Source organism: Cupressus sempervirens, chromosome 10 (assembly GCF_028749045.1).
Source record: "Cupressus sempervirens isolate cs-2001-9-10 chromosome 10, ASM2874904v1, whole genome shotgun sequence".
Taxonomy (NCBI): domain Eukaryota; kingdom Viridiplantae; phylum Streptophyta; class Pinopsida; order Cupressales; family Cupressaceae; genus Cupressus; species Cupressus sempervirens.
The window spans coordinates 364,262,952-364,282,645 of NC_143127.1; the positions used below are offsets into that span (position 1 = coordinate 364,262,952).

Here is a 19,694-nt window from a genome sequence, read left to right on the forward strand (position 1 = left end):
AGTCTCAATAAAGAGCCTTACAAATATATCTTCATGTTCAACACCAAAGACTCCCACAGTAATGTAAAAGGCTTTTAATGTGTTAATCAGGGTGTTGCTTACCGTCTCCATAGAATTTGAGAAAATTCTTATGAGAACCTTTAGGTAATGCATGCAATGGTGCTGCAAGATTTAACAGACCAAAAGCTGCTCCCTACGGACCAGCAGCCATATTGATGATTGGAGGGTTAGTAGTAGCTACGTGTAATTGTGCAGCAAACAATAGGGTGTTGACAAAAAACTAGGAATCTTCACTAGACACAGTAGAATTTTTTTAGGAGGATAACTTGTAGTACGGGAGAGATAGGGAATGCTAGTAAGTAAATCAAAACGAGCCCATTGTGCCCAAAATGATCCAGTAGAACTTGAAGAACTATCTCCCTTCTTTCTCCGGGAATACACGTGCTCAAAACTTGCCAATGTGATAACCAATAATGCCAATCAGAATAAGGAACTAAACTCCAAACGAAAGCTTAAGGCTTATGAATGAGTTCGTGATCAACAGCGGAGTCGCCAAAAAAACTATTGGGTGGATATTTTGCAACCAACAGTTTTGGGTAAAAATCCAGTTGCAAAATAGGATGACCAACCACAGCGTGTGTGACAGTCTCTCCTACCTTAAAGGGAAGACTCCCCCTTCTCACCATTCGTTGGATCAACGCAAGGTAAGCAAGCAGTCGAGAGATTTTATAAAATTGGTGTTACCAATATCCTTTCTTCTATCTTTCAAGAAAGAATCCACTTACTCGTAAAGCGAGTAATGGGCAGGGTAAATCTCTAACTACACTTCTACCAAGAGCTGGAAACAGCGATACTGATAAACATTTACTAACTCAAAGGCTAGCTAAAAATGTACCGTTTGGCTCTAAGTCCGATCGTACTTCTATATGGAAAAAGCTTTACAATTAGGACACAGAGACTCCTAAAAGTAAGAATACTTAACTATTTTGCAAATTAAGAAGAAAATATAAGCTGCAGATAAAGCTTCTAGCTATACACTTTCACAATTGTTCCTGGTCAAAGCTCTGGCTTCAATTGCCTCTTAACTCTTTTCTATTCAATTCATGAGATACAATTACCAGTAACACAAAATAATATGAATCAAAAATAACTTGGATGAATTATAGACAAAGCTTACAACTCACACAAATAACAATCTCACTTAATCAAAGTTAAGTATCAAATGCTCCTTTGTATTCACTTTCTCTCAAAATAGTGCTTACACAAACAAAGTTCTGCTGACACAATTTCTCCAGAGCTCTCTTGCATAAAGATAATAATGATTTTACAATGAGGGGGCACTCTTTTATATAGGCAAAGAAGTTGAGAAAAAGGTGGAGGAAAAAGTGGTAGCAACTCAACCAACTTTGACCTAGTCTAGCTAAAAGAGAAAATATAGGGTTACATGCAACTACACGTGCAACTCGCATTACATGTAATTACACATTTTCATATAATACATTCTCTTCAATTACAAATATGAAACAAGAAGAAAAAGACAGAAGAGAAGGAAACAATCCTAGGGATTGTTCTGAAGGGCCTTGTACTTGGCGATGCTATCCTGAATGATCACCGGATCAGAAGTTCCTGTACTTTGTACCACTGCACTCACCTTGGTAACCATGGTGTTGTGTCTTTTGATAACCTCCACCATTGATGAATTGTCCGCTGTCATTTGAAAACTTGATGTGATCCAACTTCTCGCTCAAGTTGTCATGAATTCTCCTTTGTAGATCAACACAAACTAGAGTCTCTGACACTTTGAAAACCTTCTTAACAATGTCCGAATGTAAACTCGGAATAACTTTCTATCAGCACCTGTAACTCTGTTTTTTTTGAAGTAAAGTGCATGGCACATGGGAATGCGTGCTGTTGGAAATTGTTGATTTTCCAACGTGACTTAGGATCTTTAAGACGTCATTACATAGAAAATGGATTACACGTATATGCAACATGTAATAAGGAATGAAAAGTGAGGTGACACGCAAATGCGGATGGAGGATGCGTTTTACATGTAAGTGCGGGTGATGGGATGAGATGCAAAGTGTTGTGACATGGAAAATGGAAGTGAAACGTGATGATGCTTTCGCATGTAATGAAGCAAAAGCAAGTTCTTGGGAAAGAACTTGCAATTTCTCCAAGTGGAGAAAACTGACAAGCAAGCACAAAGCACAAAACACAAAAGAAATAACATACCTTTGGAAAGTGACTCAAACATACCAAGATGCAATGCACTTCAACACTCAAATTCGAAATTGGGACTTGGGAAAGAACCAAAAATATGAAAATGAATAAAAACTTCATATTTAAAGGAAAAATGCACTTTCCATGGCAAAAATTCTCACAAATGGCAACCATCAAGTAGTTTCATGCATAAAATCAACAAGATAAGCATGAATTAAATAGCAAGGAAGAAGAAGTCCACTTACATGAAGATTAAGTGCCAAAAATAAAAGAAAAAAATGCTCCAATGTTGAAAAATTCTCCAAAAATAGTAAGACTTTTTCCAGCTTTGCAAATTTGAATGGGAAAGGGCAGCAAACAAGGAGTTCTTGTTAGAAGATGTCAAAACGTGCCCTAAAAACACTCCAAGATCCAACGTTTTTGCAATTGGAAACTCACGAGACGTTTTTTGTGAAAAACGTGTTTCACCAAGGAGCTTGAGTAAATCGATTTGGTGTTTAAACATCAAAATGTTAACCAATATGCAATGTAATCATCAAATAAAACCAAATCGATTCATCCTCATGCAAAAAAGTTGATCAAAAATGGAGGTATTTAGAGTTTTCTTCAAAAACATGCCCTAGGATTGAGCTCCCAAAAAACAATTTTCAGCATGTTAAACCCATTCTTGATGTAAGGAAACTCACTGCCAAGTAAAAACACCTTCAATGGAGAAGATTTCATGCAAATCCACCAAGTAAATCTCTCGCAATGAGCAAATTAGGAGTCTTGGGGAGCAAATGCATGCATTCTTTCAAAATTGGACTTTTTGGAGGGCACAACACATTTTAAAACATGCTTTTGATCAAAATCAGACCTTTTGGGTGCATAGCATGTTTTAAAATATGCATCCAAATAAAATCGCACTTTATGGAGGAGAATGCATATTTTAAAATTCAACTCACCTTTTAGATGTTTAGACATAAAAACTTCAATTTTCATGTCATAGCATCAAAAAGGTCCACTTGTGATGAACTTTTGATGTAATGATATCAAAAAGGCCCACCAAAGTAAACTTTTATATGCAACGACATGTAAAAAATCCACTTTTGATGGATTTTACATGTTATTGCATATAAAATGTACACTTATGAAGACTTTAACTTATTTAATTCACTTAAAATTATAAAAATGTTACAAAATGGGTCATAAACAATATTTATTTATCATATTATGAAATATAATACATAAACATCATTTTAAATTAACATTTAAATAAACATTTGATTTATAAAACCAAAAATAAAAATGAAACTATATAGTTATATAGTTACTTTAAGTGAAAAATTAAAAAGTAACTCAACTTAAAATTATAACATAAAGTGAACTATACTCACTTTAAGTTATAAATTTAATGTAAAAGTAACTTAAAACATAACAAAAAGTGAATATATGTTATATTTTTCAGAAACTGAATGTCAAATTGAAAATATAACATCATATTTTTAATTCGTGTTGTTGCACCTAAAATGTCCACTTTTGAGACACTAAAACGGGCATAACTCTTGACTAACAACTCCGATTGACCTCTAGGTTAGACTGAATCGAAGGGAAAAATGAAAGGCATGACATGAGCAAAATTAAAGGACTAAAAACAAGCAAATGCAAACTCAAAAGCAAAGAACGGATTGTGAAGGCTCCAAAAATAAAGCAAAGGCTCGACAAAAAGAAAAACGAAAAAGACTTGACGAAGGCCTTCAAAAAATGATTTGATATACGAATTGAAATGGATTGATCAATCAACATTAAGCAATTGAATATCAAATTCAAGCTTAGAGAAACGTGAAACTAGCGTGAAAAGTTTTGTACCAACATTTTGTGGTGACAAAATGCAAGACAACAAATCATACATGGTTCTTGAGTCTTATGAGAGAGCACACTAGTGGTAAGGATCTTGTACGAGCAGGGTCATACACTTTGCTACTAATTTTCTAAACTTGCAGAGCATATCAGAGAAATTGTTAGACCTTAGGCGCATGTTTCTTGATAAGACATGGTTAGAGAGTCCTTATGCTAGGAAGCCTGAAGCGGAGAAGATTGTAAGGATTATGTTTGATGCTAGCTTTGAAAAGCTAATGGAGGAGACCCTCAAAGTAAGTTTTCAAGTCCTAATTGATGATTTAATATTTAATTTTGAAATATTTTCATTAGCTAATTTTTCTATGTTTTATTATGTCCAGGTGTCAGAACCATTGGTGAAGGTTCTACGAATTGTGGATGGGGATAAAAACCCCATGGGGTTTCTATACGAGGCCATGGATATGGCAAAAGAGGTCATTCAAAACTTGTATAGGTCAAATGAGACCAAATATAGACCCATATGGAACATCATTGATCGTAGGGGGAATTGACAACTCCACCAACACATTCATGCAGCTGCCTACTTCTTGAACCCCAAGTACTATTTCTCCAACACTTCTAAAGCAGATGCAGAGGTTCAAACTGGCTTGGACACATGTATTCGAAGATTGGTTGTTGATACAGACCTTTGAGACCTCATACTTGATGAGTTACAGAGCTACAAGAGGGAAGAGGGGCCATTGTTTTCTTCTCCTGATTGCAAACGTAAGAGATACACCTTGCAACCAGGTAAAAAAGAACATGTGTTTAGTTTTATCATACCATTTATTTCGCTCGTGAAGTTTATTGGAAGTTTTACCACATCATAAATGGTTTTTTAATCCTTGCAGATCTTTGGCAGGAAGATTATGATGCCACAATGCCTAATCTTCAATAGCTTGCCATCCGAATTTTATCGCAATCTTGTAGTGCTTTTGGCTAGGAGAGAAATTGGAGTACTTTTCAGAACATACACGCAAAGAAACGTAATAGGTTGACTCAAAAGCGCTTGAATGACTTGGTTTATGTGAAGTACAACCTTCTCTTGCACGAGAAGAAGGTGAAAAGGCAAGCTTCATATGAAGCAATAGACTTGGATGAGATTGATCCATATTCAGCCAATTGGATTGATCCTTGTGATGGTGAGGATGCAAATGCAAATGTGGGTGAACCTTTATTGACAGAGCAAGAGCTAGCTAAGTTTGAGAGAGAAGCAGATGAGTGGGATGCAGATGTGGCAGCATGTGATGAGGAACATGAGCTTTGGTCATCCATCAGAGGCTTCTATCAAGCGTGAGGTACCTATTAGGGCACCTGTTGAGGATGTTGCCACAACAACTACTTCAACACCACCCACCCAGCAGCAATGATCTCTTTTGAGTTTTATTTGTAGACACAATTTATGATTACTACTTTTAGTTTTCATTGATACTGAAACTTGAACTTAATATGTATTCAAAGGTAGTAGTTTCATGGAGTTTGACTTCTATATGTATTAACTTATTTATATACAAATGTCGTACTTGTATTTTGGTATATGACTCTAGCACTATGTTAATCTACTAAGTTCTACTTGCTATGAATTACTGTTTAACTACAAACTTTAATTGATATAAGGTGGATATCTCAAATTAATATATATATTCTACAAATTTGGTGTGCATGTATGTGTTTTTAAGAATATTTTAAGAAATTGTATATTTTCAAATGTTCAATAAAAGTGCCGATTTATTGCCGAATCTTTTGCCAGAGTTTGTCGATTCCAAGTTTTCCAAAAATTTTGGGTCAACCGAGATATTGTTGATACCGAATAAACTAGGCTTGTAGGCTTGTCTAGTATAGTTTTGGGATGTTTGTGGTGGTTTTGGCTTACAAAATATTATAAGGGAAATGCCCATGTGGCTTTGCATGTTTTATTTCTGAAATTTGTAATTCCATACTTTGGAGATAATAAGAAGTCAATTTTATGTTCTTGCAACTTCTTGTTATTTCTCTATTTTTGTTACATGTTCATGTTATTAAGGGGAGTACCCTTAATCATTTTTATAATATTTTTCTCAACAAATTCTAGCTTGGTATTATAAGGTTTGTCCATAAAAGAATATTGTAACTTTTATGTGATTGTTTGCCTCAAAAATTGTTTTGTGAAGGGTTCTACCATTTTTCCTCAAAACAAAATTGTATTCTAATTCGTGTCTAGGATTTTGTGTTGGGTTTTGATCAATTCTAATCCTCAAAAATCATGTCTAGTTTTGGTCAATTTTTCTTCTCAAAAATTGTGTTCGGTTTTTTTCAAATTTATCCTCAAATTTTGTTTTTGGAGTGTTCTTACACTTTTTTCCAAAAAACCGATCCTTTCTGAACTTTACTTCAGGGTTTGGCAATTTTTTCCACAATAATCATGTTTTTTTGAAATTGTTTTGGATCACACCTGGAGTTGCTAGGGCAACATCTACACACAAGGGTTTGTCGAATTTTCCGCAAAATCGTAGCTTCAAGTTTCATCAACTTTTCTCAAAGGGATAGCTTTGTTACCTAATATCAGGTTAGATAGATTCTTGGTCATTATCATTTTGCAGATCCAGGAAGGGTCTCAGCAGCAACATAATGTTTAGATGAGAAGGGAGCAGCTTTCTTTATTTGTGAACAAAAGAGATTATGTCTTCTATAGGGTTGTTTTGAAATGACTATTAAGGGAGGGTTAAAAAGTATTTAGTTATATTAATGATCATTAAGACATTTAGTTTATGAGTAAGTTTTTAGATAACATAAAATAATTCTTGTCAGCCTTTTAAAAAGTTTCTATTTCATTCTCAGTTATTCTCTATACAAGGAGACTATGTCTCCGTTTTTTATTACTCATTTATGAATAATGAATATTGTAATATAATGTAAGGTTAGAGATGCACTAGATGTTGTCCACTTAGGTGTGAGAATAAGGGAGGTCATGATTGTTAAATTTGTATTTGCAGATTTAGGGAGAATGTAATTTGATTTCATTGTTGCAATCTAAGTAGTAGTTTGAATGCAAAGCGTCTTTGTGATTGTTTGTTTGTGTCTGATTTCTATGTCTGTGGAAAGAAGGGAGTACCCTCTTGCATCACAACATCTTGCACTAAAGAGGTCAAGGTGATATAAAACCTTGGAGCTGCACCAAAACTGAGGATCAATATTCATGCAAGATCTGCACCAAACCCGAGGGTCAATATTCACGCAAGATCTACACCAAACACAACATGCTAAAATTGTTATCAACTAAAGGTTCGCACTTAGATGGCATTAATCTTAAAATTTGCACCAAATACTGGACTCATGCCAAGGCTACATTGGCGAAAAAACTAGCAATGGAAACGAAGATTAAACTTACATGCCAAGACCTTTGTAGATCTACAACCAGGTCATTCCATGATAGACTTGTAGGTTTTTACCTATCACCCTCTATGTAGCATTCATAGATATTGCCACAATCAATGAACCTAAGTCGCCAATTCCTAAAGGGCATAGAGAAGAGGCTTTGCACCTGAAGGGTCACTTAAGAAATATAACTTGAATGTAGAGTGCAGGCTGTTCAAAGGTTAGATTATTGAAGAACCCAATTCACAGAAATACCTGTAATAAAACTAGGATTACAAAGTCTTGTTCAAAATGCCTGTTTGTTTCTCAGATCAAGAATGTTTTAATTTAATTAATCTAGTGAATTTTTGTGGACAAATGAAAGAAAAGAAAATAGTATATCCCCTGAAAAGTGCATCTTTATAGATATCCAGTTTGATATTGCCCCGTATTCATTAAACGGATCATTCACTCATCCCTAACTTTGCACAATTCCATTAGTTAGAATCATACATATGTTGAATGAAGAATGATGATATATGACATTGATGATGATTTTGTTGAGTATGGTTGTCATTGCTAGCAAACCATTACACCAGTAAGAGTGTTTTGCATAAGTATTTGAAGATTCACCGCATGTTAAGCAGTTATATACAACCAGTATGCAATAAGGAAATTCATTAACAAGACAATAGGTGAAGGTCTCATCCATAAAAGGAAACAGGTTTTGTTATCAGTAAAGAGGAAAGACAACAGGTGAACTACCGATGTACATGCAAAAGTGAAGATATCATCTACCGCACAATCTGGTGAATAGGTAAAAGCCAAATGTTATTAAACAGTTTTGATTAAATGGCTAGATCGGGCATGACAAAGAATGATTCAATGAATCTAGACAAAACAAGAAATGTATTACATTGTTCGAGGAATTGAATGAGTCAATTCTTAATTCAAACCATGTTTTGCCAAATAAAAATGAAGGAATGATAATTCATTGTGATTTGGCCGATGGAGTAAGGATTCCAAGTTTTTGTGAGTTAGTTAAGATAGGAAAAACAATTTTGGAGAGAAATAGAAAACCTAATTAGTTTTTCATCTCAAAGGGTAAAGATGGTTTATAAGATGACAACTTCTATGAAAAATATAGAGCAAAGAAGAGAAAAAGAGAGTTGCAGTTGTGAAAAATCGATAATGAGCTGCGACAACAGAGCTATTTGCAAAGAGATTACAGGATTGATTTAAGGTCGAGGATAAGAGCATAAAGGATCTGATCAGCATAGAGAAGTGCATTTTACAGGTCGATTTCTCTTGTTGTATTCCTAGCAGTTTCAACAAATCTAAATACCCTAACCAAGTAGTCTCTAGTAGGACTTTACTATAAATCCGTTAACAGGGTGAACACTGCATAAATGGGATTGAAATCCTTTAACAAGTTAGTATGTAACTGGACTTGAGATACTTTTAATAGGGTATCAGTCACTCCTGACAAGGTGAATCACCTAGAAAGTGACAAATTGTAAGCTCCTAACGGAGCACTCTCTTCAACTACAGTAAGAAGATTGTGGGTGTCAACCCCACTGTGGTTTTTCCCTCTGACCCAAGGGTTTCCACGAGAAAAGATATGAGGGTTAAGCGTGTGCATATGTTGTCAATTTGCTTGTTGCATTTCTACTTTACATTTCAGTTGCATGCTTCATAGTTTGGAAACTTATTTTGTTGCAAGTTAAGGATATCAGTAGAAGTAGAAATATTGTTTCAACACTAATTCGTCCCCATCTTAGTACCTATTATTTCCAACATACACATATAGTCATAAGCATATGTATATATATGTATTAATTTAATTAGTCTAGTGATTTTTTGTGAACAAATGAAGGAAAAGCAAATAATATTATTAGATTATTTTCAGTATCTTGCTATAGTTGGCTAGTTCTAGTTAATGGTCATTTAGTCTTTCCACGAGAAAAATCTGAGCATTAAGTGTGTGCATACATTGTCAATTTGCTTGTTGCATTTCTACTTTACATTTCAGTTACAATCTTCATCGTTTTTAAAGTTTATTTTGTTGCAAGTTAAGGATATCAGTAAAAGTAGAGTATTGTTTTAACACTGATTCACCCCCACTCTTAGTACCTATTATTTCCAACGTACACGAATAGTTGTAAGCATATGCATATGTATGGATTAATTTAATTCATCTAGTGAATTTTTGTGAACAAATGAAGGAAGGCAGTCAGTGGTTTAATGATCGCAAATACACCTAGAAGCAATGCATGATGACGAATATTGTTGTCTGGAAAAAATTGTTTTGGGTACAAAACCAGCATCCCATGACAGTTCAAACAGAGCATGATAAATGGGATGAAGGTGATCAAGAAGTTCTCACATTGATCAAACTCTCAGTTATAGATGATCAATTCCCTCAAGTGCCTTCTGGTCAAACAACTAAACAAATTTGGGACATCTTAGGATCTTTATGAGACGTCTGACAAGAGTCGTGCTTTCTTTTTGAAGAATTCGTTGTTTTCTATCATGATAGATCAGAAGACATCTCTCCAGGCATATCTAAGGCTATTAGCTGCAAGAGAGAGGAAGAAGATATGATAGTGATTACACTAAAAACCCTGCCCCGATCCTACAAGCACTTCATAGAGATGCTCAATGCATGTCTATTAGTGTTTCCCTAACATTCTCTGATCTCTGCAAAATTTGAAAGTCACGACAGTTCCTCCTCTTCTGAATAGGTGGTCTTTCCAATGCAAGCCTCAAACAAGAACAAAAGTACCTCTCAGTTCTCTCAACAGAAAGGATGAGGTGAACCTCTGACATCTTCAAAGAAGAGCAGTGTTCAGCGCAATTATAGTCACAAGCTTGGTCACATGAAGATTGCAGGAAATGGTTTGCAGCCACGTAGTTTTCATAGGATAGGTCTTAACAACAAGCCTCAATTGCTCTGTATTCAAATGAGGAGGTTGGCTCCTATGCATTCTGATCCACTCATATTATGGAAGGGTTTTAATTATTTTTTCTTCAAAAATTATCTAATGGGTTTTCATAAATTTTTCTCTTAAAAAAATTCAATTAGGATTTACCGTTTTTATGGAGTTTCATACTCTTTGATCAATATCCTTTTATCCATATTCTTTGATCCATATCTTCTTTCATTTGTTTGGTTTTGATTGATTTTTCGCCTCAAAAATCATGTTTGGTTTTGGTCTATTTTTCTCCTCAACAAACGTTTCTAATTTTTGTAAGACACAAAGTTCGCGGGGGATGTTATTTCACGATTTTTTATTGTTTTTCTCCAAAAGATGCTTTGTACTCCTCAGATCGTGGTACTTTGCAGTCCGTTTTGAGCTATGTAACCCGGAGACGCGCCCCCGACCAACGAGTTTCCAAGACAGGGACGTTACGAGTACGGGGGAACGGGTAGGGGACGTCCTCCAGCCTTCCCCAAAATTTGCAAATCACCTGGGGACATCTCCGAAACTCAGGGACTTCTAGGAAAGAAAAGGGAGACGGCTTGCCGTCCCCGGTAAGGAAATGGGACATCCAAAAGTCCACTAACCATAACGGCCCGTTTTTTGTGAAACTTTAAAAAAAAAATTAAAACAAAAAGCTTTATTTTGTTTGTCCTTACTTGGTCGTCCAGTGGGATTTGCCTCTCCAAATGCCCTAAAAGGTCAAAAGAGACCACATTGTGGTTGTTTTGTCATTTGTTTGGTTTTGCCCGTGAAGTCAGAGTGTGTTGCAACTAGCTGGGGTTTTCATTTTGCAAGAAGAGGTGATTTTTTTTTGCTTCCAAGAGCTTGAGCAGCAGTCTACTTCATTTTTCTATATTTTGTTTTCTATGTTGAACTTGAATATGATGATGAAATTTTATGACAGCCCTCTAGCCTTTGGGCATATTTAGATTTTCAGATTTTTATGATATTGTTCACTGCTAAACTTATATTTAAATATTTTTGTTCACATATTGATAAGCATATTGACAATTAAGTACTCAAATCGGTTATTATTTCCTAGATGGCATTCAAATGGTGTACTTAAGGTTCTATAATGTTTAAATGACATGCTTTGTGCTTAGATTCATATGAATGACATGTATATTTGCAATTTTCAGTGTATATTTTAAAATTTCCCTATATATATATAGCCGCCCCCGTTTGTCGTCCCCCCGTCCCCAAAATCGCCCAAAAAAATGGCAGTCTCAAAAACCTGTCCCGCCGTCCCCATCCCAAAAACTTGCGGGAACATAGGTTTTGGGGCATTCTACTACCTACAGTAGTTTGGAGGGTTCTGCAATTGTTCTCAAAATGCATCTCTATTTTCAGGGAAGGACAGTTCGGTTATCCAATATCAAGTTGGTGTTTTTGCAATGATTTTGTTTCAGTGGTTTTGCCAATTCTGGGAAGGTCAATGCAAGAGTCTATGGTAGGCTCTACTCTCACACCAGCAAATCATTCTGAAGAAGGGGACCGATTTCTTCCAACTACACTTGGTCATTGACATTTTGCAGATCTAGGGACGGTCAGTAGTAGTTGGATGTTCTATAGTATTCGTGACTACAAGACATGTATTGTCTTTTGCAAGGTAGTTCCTAGAATGACCATTAAGGGAAGGTATTAAATTATTTTTAGCATCTAGTTAATGGCCATTTAGTCTTCCCTTTTAGTTTTTCTCAGATAGGTCTATTTTTAGACTACACTATAACTAGTGTTTGTAAACTCTATTTAAGAGTTCATTGTTAATACAATAATCATCGCATTTTCTCTTTGTGTTCAGTTTTAACAATTACAAATATATCTCCTGAAATGTGCATCTGTATTGAAATCCAGGTTGACATTGCCTTGTACTTTCTATATAGATATCACTCATCCCTAACTTTGCACAATTCCTTTAGTTAGAACAATACATACATGTATAGGCATCAGAAAATGTATATGTGAACGTATGAAGGAAACAAAACAATATGTTACCTGAATTGTGCATCTGCATCGATATCACCTTTAAACATTAAGCAGATCATTAACTCATGACTAGCTTTGTACAAATTCATCAATTGGCACCATACATATATTTATATGCATATGCAAGTATATGTACGAGTGTGTGTATAGATATATGTGAGCGCGTGTGGATGTGTCTATGCATAGGCATGTATAATCACAATCATATATACAGATAAATAGAGACAAAAATGGTTAAACTTTATGTTTTGTCATGCTGAAGTTACAAGTAGAACACTACAATTTACTAGCTTGAACTAGAATTATTAGAAACAAAATTACCATTGTTTATAACACCACAAGCTTCACCCTCCACATTCAAGTGAATGAATATGCAAAAGCAATTTACTGAATTTTGGATCTTTAAAACCGCACATAATGTAGATGATAACTATTCTATGAAATGTTACATTATGCATACTAACAGAACTAGGCATATACATTTCATAAAAGTACTAAAAGATTTAAGGTAAAACCAAAAAGTGTTAGTAATCTTCAAAAGCAAGTAGCTATAGTATTTACAGATGCTTGTGAATTAATTTAGCTTGTGCCAAAAGGAAAACGATACAAGATTGTGTTCCAACTGCAAGAGAACAAAAGGTCATGTTAACCTCTCCTAGGTATCCATCAGAACCCTCCGATAATCTGGTAGAAAAGATTGAAATTATATTAGGGCCCATTTGTTTGCTGGGATTGAACCGGGATTGGTAGGTACAAATTCTATAGAAATTTAATCCTCAGTTTGGATACATCAAACCGGAATTGGAATATGAGTTTTGAATTCTCATTTTGGTTTGAAATGAGGATTTGTTAATTCCACCTAAAGAGATGGAACTGGAATTAAAATTAAATCAAATTTGAAAAAAAAAAATCCCACTCAAAAAAAACCGTAGAGGAATTAAATCGCTGAAGCATGGGGCAATGTCATGGACCAATGTGAATGTTGTTGATTGACACATATGTGCTAGAGCCTGTTGTAGGATCAATATTCTATAGATCAGATCCAATGTCGGGGTTTCCGCATGGAGACCCTGCTGTGGGCAGGGATGTATTTAAATGTCTAACAATGGTTGCCAATCTTGGTCCACGTAGCTGCAAACTTCTTTGTGTGTCTTGGATCAGACTATGTCACTAGTCGTGGGCACTTGGCTATGTCACTGGTCTTCTCCCTGTATGTCTATATTTGTGCTCTGGTTACGAAGTCGGATCCAGGAAGTTGCTGATCGGCAAGTCCGAGAGCAGCTTGGAACATGAGTCCCTGAACAGGGTGCATATGATTCATCTAAATGTTGATGAGTTAGCAGAGCTCCAAACTTCGTTGCTGAAATTGAGATTCAAGAAAGGAGCTTTGGTCAAGGCATGCTTGACTGACACCTTGCTCATAGTTACAGTTGTTGTCATCTTGTTGTCATCAGCCTCTTTTTCAGCTCCTTGACTTCAAAATCTTGGTGGGTCTCAGATCGACAAGTCGGAGATGAGCTGCTCTCAATTTCGTAGATCTGTGGATAATGTTGTGAAGCTGCAAGTGGGATCAAATGCCTCCAATGTGCTGATGTGGATGAAAACAGTGGGATCAAAATGGTCCAATTCAAATTCAAAATTTCAGTTTTGTAAAATCAAATGTAAAAAAAACATCGTCCCCATCAAATTCCAGGTGAACCAAACGGGTCTAACTATTTTCCCGAAACCCAATTTCAATTAACAAATCCAGCATGTCATGTCCCCAAATTTCTGGTGACAGTTCGATTTAATTAATTTAATTAATAGTTGTCCAAGGACGACTAATTAGTTATTTTAATTAAATAAATAAATATTAAAAGATGACCTTGTATTTAATAAAGTGACTTTAGTATTTAATAAAGTTACTTGGAGTATTTAATAAAGTCACTTGAGGGATAAGATCAAAAAGGGTTCTAGAAGTCTCTGGAGAAGATGGAGAAAAGAATAAATAGGCACCCCGGGGCTCCATTCGAATCAGGCAGTTGATTATTTCTCTTTGTATTTTCAGATTGTGATTCAATCACGGGTGCATTGTGGAAACCTAGGGTTTCGGCAATTGTCACAGTTGGCCATTGAGAACGATAACTCTCAATTGGTTCGCAATTTTGAGGGTGTGAAATATCATCTGAATTATTGCAGATTGGAGGTGACGATATAGTCATTTCATCGAGGGCAGAATTTGTGGCCTAAGGCCAAATCCGGAGGATCATTTGAGAATTGCTATTTGTAGATTTAAGCTTTCGTAAGGTTTGAAATTCATTATAATTTCAGGTGGCAAGGCAGATTGGAGGCATGAACAAGTTTCCAAGTTTCCCTTCCAATTAGCATTTCCGTATATGGGCTGTTTGTATAGAAGGCATTTGAAATTACTTGCACAAAGTTTAGCAGAATAATGGCATCTGGCCGAGCCATGAAGAAATCGGGCCACTCATATTGTTGATACTTATTCTTCCATATCCGGAGCTGAGTCATATTTGTAATGGATCGGATTGCAGTCGGGATTTGAAGGGCTGTATTGAACATCGATTGCAGTGATTTCGGGCCAGAGCTAGGAGGTCGAGGTGCATTCGTATGGGCCGGCAACTAAGTCCAAACTCCGTTCCCGACTCTGTTAGAAACTGTTCTCCCGCAGCTAACCAAGTGCAGGTCGAAGTGGAGCCGAACGTCCTTCCTTATGAATAATCTGCCGCATGATATTAAACAACGACTCCAGCAATTCCAAGACAACCCGATACTCTACTAGAGCTCACGGGAAGGTTGCATCTGCTCGCTATTTTCCAAGTCAGGCGTCTTCCTTGCATAGACACCAGCAGTGAATCGACTCAGGGCATCCCCTCAAACTGCTCTGTCACACCCATGATCTGGCTTCATTGGCAATTAAGGCACAAACAACAATATTAACCGGCGGAATCTCAATGCACTGTGGACCATCAGCGCCTACCACCATTCGTGGCTGGAGATCATAGCCAGGAGTCATTCGCAGGACGGGTATAGAGGAGACATCGAAACAAATTGTCATTCCGCTAGGACACACCCGACCCAAATGGAGCAATTATGAGTTGTGGGAATTGAGGGCATCAGCATTCTTTGGATCGGGTCATAGCAGACTTCCACCCATTTCACAATGATTATCAGAATCAGCAAATCCAGGTTTTGATATTGATCTAGCTTATTACATTCAAACCAGGCTTTAAATTATTACTGAATATTGTAAGGGTTTGACTCCAATAAGATTCTTGTTTGATTATTGCTGGTAATTTTATCTATTCTATTACATCTATATTGCTGAGTGCATATCACTGAAGATAATATAAACTGAAGGTTACGTGATAAGTATTCGACAAATTGTCACAATTCAGTTTTTCTTCAATAACTTTGTAAATAGGTTCCTTACAATGGTATCAGAGCCTGTGTGCTAACTGTTTGACAAAATGCCTAATCATTGAAGTTTTAGTATTTTGAGGCAAATATCCTGTCGGGGATATCTCAGTGGTATCAGAGCTCGATTAAAGTGTTAAGTTTTTGGTGTTTAAGAAGCAATCACCTGTCAGGGTTATTTCACAGCATCTGACAAATACTGGATATAAAACAAATGCAGCATTTGCTAATGCCAGCAGCTAAACAGGGCCTTAATGTTTACAAATAAATAAAATAGCTCAATGAAAATAGAAAGTAAAACACGTTGCAAGAGAGACAAAAATACGTTCCAAAACAGTTAGCTAAAAGTCAAAATCACAATAAGAAAACGCTTCCTATATCATCCAGAGAGTCACGCACTAAATCTATTACCATTCCATTCAATCTAATTCACATTAGTTTCCCAACCCCCGACGCACAAATAGAAAGAAAGTACATATGATTACACCAGTGACTAACTCCAGCATGCACTTCCACTCAAAAGACAGTGGAACCATCCATCCAAAGAACAGTAGTGCACCACCGTTGCATCAAAATGGCTATTCAAGATGTTTTTAGACTGTTTTTCATCTCTCTCAATGCATATTTTAAAATTACAAGAGAAATGCCGGGGAGGGAAATTACATCAGTCCTTTACCAAGAACAATCTTAACCAAAGACAACTAAGCTTAATTCCTTGAATTTCTATCTCGACTTCTTCAACACATGATGAACAACTCAAATGCGTGCAGGTAAAGGAGTGACGCTCCTGGTCTTTATTCTAAACAGGATTTCATTTTGCGTCCAATATTCCGAACTCTTCAAAAAAAATCAATGCAGAGTCAAACCCGTGGGATATCATCCGCACATCACAGTGTAAGAGTAGCGTTTTGTAAAATCTAGATGTAGAATCGAATCCTAATTTATCATAATCCAAAAAAACTTTTGTTCTAGATGGCGAAGCTTAAGTTCGTAGTTAAACACAATTCATTTCGTTACAAACTACTTTTATCCTTGAAGGCCGAGCTCATTTCCCTAGTAAAACCCAATTCATTTTGTTCCAAACTACTTTTGTCCTTGATGGCCGAGCTCCTGTTCCTAGTAAAACCTAATTAATTTTGTCCAAGCTACTTTTCTCAAGGAATTAAGCCACGAGAAATCCAGAGTAAAACAGCTGTGAAAGAATTTCCAAACTAAATTAGCCAAATCTAAAACTTATATAGCTAACTTAAAGCTGAAGTGCTAAGAACTCCCAAAATAATTCAGAGCAAAGATGGCGGGGGTGTTTATGAAAATCCACTTTGCGGTAAAAGGTCATCAGTTCACTAGTATGAAGCAGAAATAAGTACTTCACTTCATATATTTAATTGCACAGCAGGAAACGCAATAAAGAAGGTAAAAACTACTTTACAAAATACAAATATCAAAAACTTCAGAAATATCACCTGTTAACTGCGGTTTCTCGCCAAATTTCGTTTAACTGCAGAGATTTCGACAAATTTAACGCGATTAAATTAGTAACAGCAATAAATGAAATAACCAAACAGTAAACTCCACATAAGTTATAACTCAGATCAAAGCTGTTAAATTCATTTCTGACAAAAACAAAAATTAATCCAATCACCTTCAGATTTCAAATAGTTAAAACAGCACAGAAAATCTTATAGATTGAAAAAAGAAAACAAATACTACAAACGCAATTCTTGCCTGTTATGGCTCTGCAAGTAGTGAATCGGCCACTTCTAAATAAGGATCCACCGACATTAGATTCTTACATTTGAGAAAAGAAAGAGAATTGCGTGACTGGAGAAGACTACTGATTCCTAGAGAAGCGTAATACGAGAAAAAGAGATATTGCTGCTCATCTCGTCCTTACATGGTGGGTTCCATACACGTTTGTGGTGTCCTGGACTTCCGTCAAATATATTTTTTTGTATGAAATTGAATATTTAAGGCTTCACATTATGGACGCGTAGATTTTGTTATTAGTTCCTGCTATGGCAGGAATACTTATGCATTCATTCAATGCTATTAGTTTGGTTTTTTGAATCAATGGATTTTGATTATTTTTCTCTAATCTAAAGTTGTATTAAAAGTTTTATAATTAGATTATATTTAAAACATATTAAAATACATTTTTCCTTTCATATCATTGGTTCTCAGGAATTTTGGCAAGGAGGAAAATATTTTTCTTCAATCAAAATTAGGCTGAAATTAGGAGGAGGTCCCAAAAAATCTTTGTAACATATATTTGTGTAATAAATGATGATCATTAATGTTTTGTTGCTGTTACTTATCTGTTGTTTCCTCCCTGTGCTGTGCTAGATAGCTGGACCAGTTAAATTTTTTCACCTGTATTGGGTCGGTTGGGTCGGCGGTAGTGATAAGAGCGTTATCAATGTTTGCCCAAAATGATAAGTAATTCATTAATAGCTCTAGTCAGTGGCATGTGTTGTATTAACCTTGTGACATCAAACTTTCCTTCATCGGTTGTTGCTGCTAAGTTTATCTGTTGTTTCCTTCTGTGCGAGCACACAAACAGGTAAAATGTATATTTCTTTTTCTTTGAAATGTTTATTTCCTTTTCTGTGCTACATGTATGTAAGTGTGTAGTTTCCCCTCTAATATATAATCATTAGTTTTTGCTTTTTTCTCTATTATTGCAACTAGACAGAATCCAGGCTTCAATGGGTATTTTTGCGCACAGGATTTATCGCAATCCAAGCGCTTCTGAATCCTCTAAAGAGTTTTTGAAACTTCAATTCTATTCTTCAACCGTTTTCTGCCCTCCTCTCGAAGATTTTGTAAAAAATTTGGGTGAGTTTTCATTTATTTATTTTTGAATTGTAATTTGGCTTACGTAATCCATCATTTTTTTTCCTCTGATGGTGGAGAGGTCTGTTTCTTTTGAACCATTGGCCTCTTAGCCTCTTCTTGCATCTTTCGTGGAGAGCTTTATGGAATTAAGGGCTTCAATTGGTTGCATTAATAACTCATTTTTATTTGACTGTGGTGGGCGTAATTTTTCTAGATTTGGGTTAAGGATCCATATTATTATCAATTTTTGTTCATATACGTAGTTTCCCAGATCAAATTCGTGTAATGGGTATGCAGTTTTTTTGTTTTGTTCTCATTTGAATCATTTGTAAATTTTGTTTTACCGTTGTCAGATATGCCCATTCGACGGTTTAAAACGGCATTTGTTTCACAAAAGTGGTGCTTTTTATTTACTCTCAAAAGTGGTGTTTTTTATTTACTCTTTGTACGCCAGTTACCCTCTTAAATTAAAAGGCAACAGTGTGAAAAGGGATTTTAAAGACAAGAGGACTTGCTGGTAAAGAGGAACATATAGAACTCTGAAAAAGTCTTATGTGAGTTGTTTATATTGTATGAATTCGCCCTTTTGATGTTTTTCTCTTTCCTATTTTCTGATTGAAATTTCCTTTCCCATCAAAAAGTTTGACCACTTAACATTCCATCTCCTTTGAGAAACTCCCAGGCCTCTACCGAGTCCATAAATCCATAGCTAAATATGACTCCTTGATATCAATCTCAGGAGTTGTTTTGGAGAAGAATATTAAATTTAGCATTAAAGTTAGCACCACTCAGAAGATGACAAAAAATGAGGATTTTTCTCTAAGAGAGGTGGGTGACTACGTAATCAATGACCACATTGGATCGGATTCATTTGCGATCCTATGGCATGCGAAGCACATGTTCACTGGTCATGAAGTTGCTATAAAGGAAATCTCAACTGGGAAACACAACAGAAAGGTGTTAGACAGTCTTCAGTTGGAGATTGAAATTCTAAAGAAGATTGATCATCCAAATATTGTATGCCTGCATGACATTTTT

The 19,694-nt window shown here is 35.8% G+C and overlaps 1 protein-coding gene across 4 annotated transcripts in view; it reads right to left on the reverse strand.

The window, feature by feature from the left end:
- Positions 1-17,664, reverse strand: part of LOC149534164 (protein KINASE OF THE OUTER CHLOROPLAST MEMBRANE 1-like) — a 117,353-nt gene extending 99,689 nt beyond the window's left edge. For 2 of the 4 annotated variants that reach the window (XR_016358004.1, XM_089807201.1), the window contains exons 1-2: positions 17,547-17,664; positions 17,285-17,319 (exon numbers count right to left, since the gene is read on the reverse strand). The gene's annotated coding sequence lies outside the window, so the exon portion shown is untranslated. Of the gene's footprint in view, positions 1-17,284; positions 17,320-17,463 lie in introns of all 4 variants that reach the window. The other 2 variants (XR_016358005.1, XM_089807202.1) reach the window with 1 other exon arrangement.
- Positions 17,665-19,694: the final 2,030 nt, after the last annotated feature.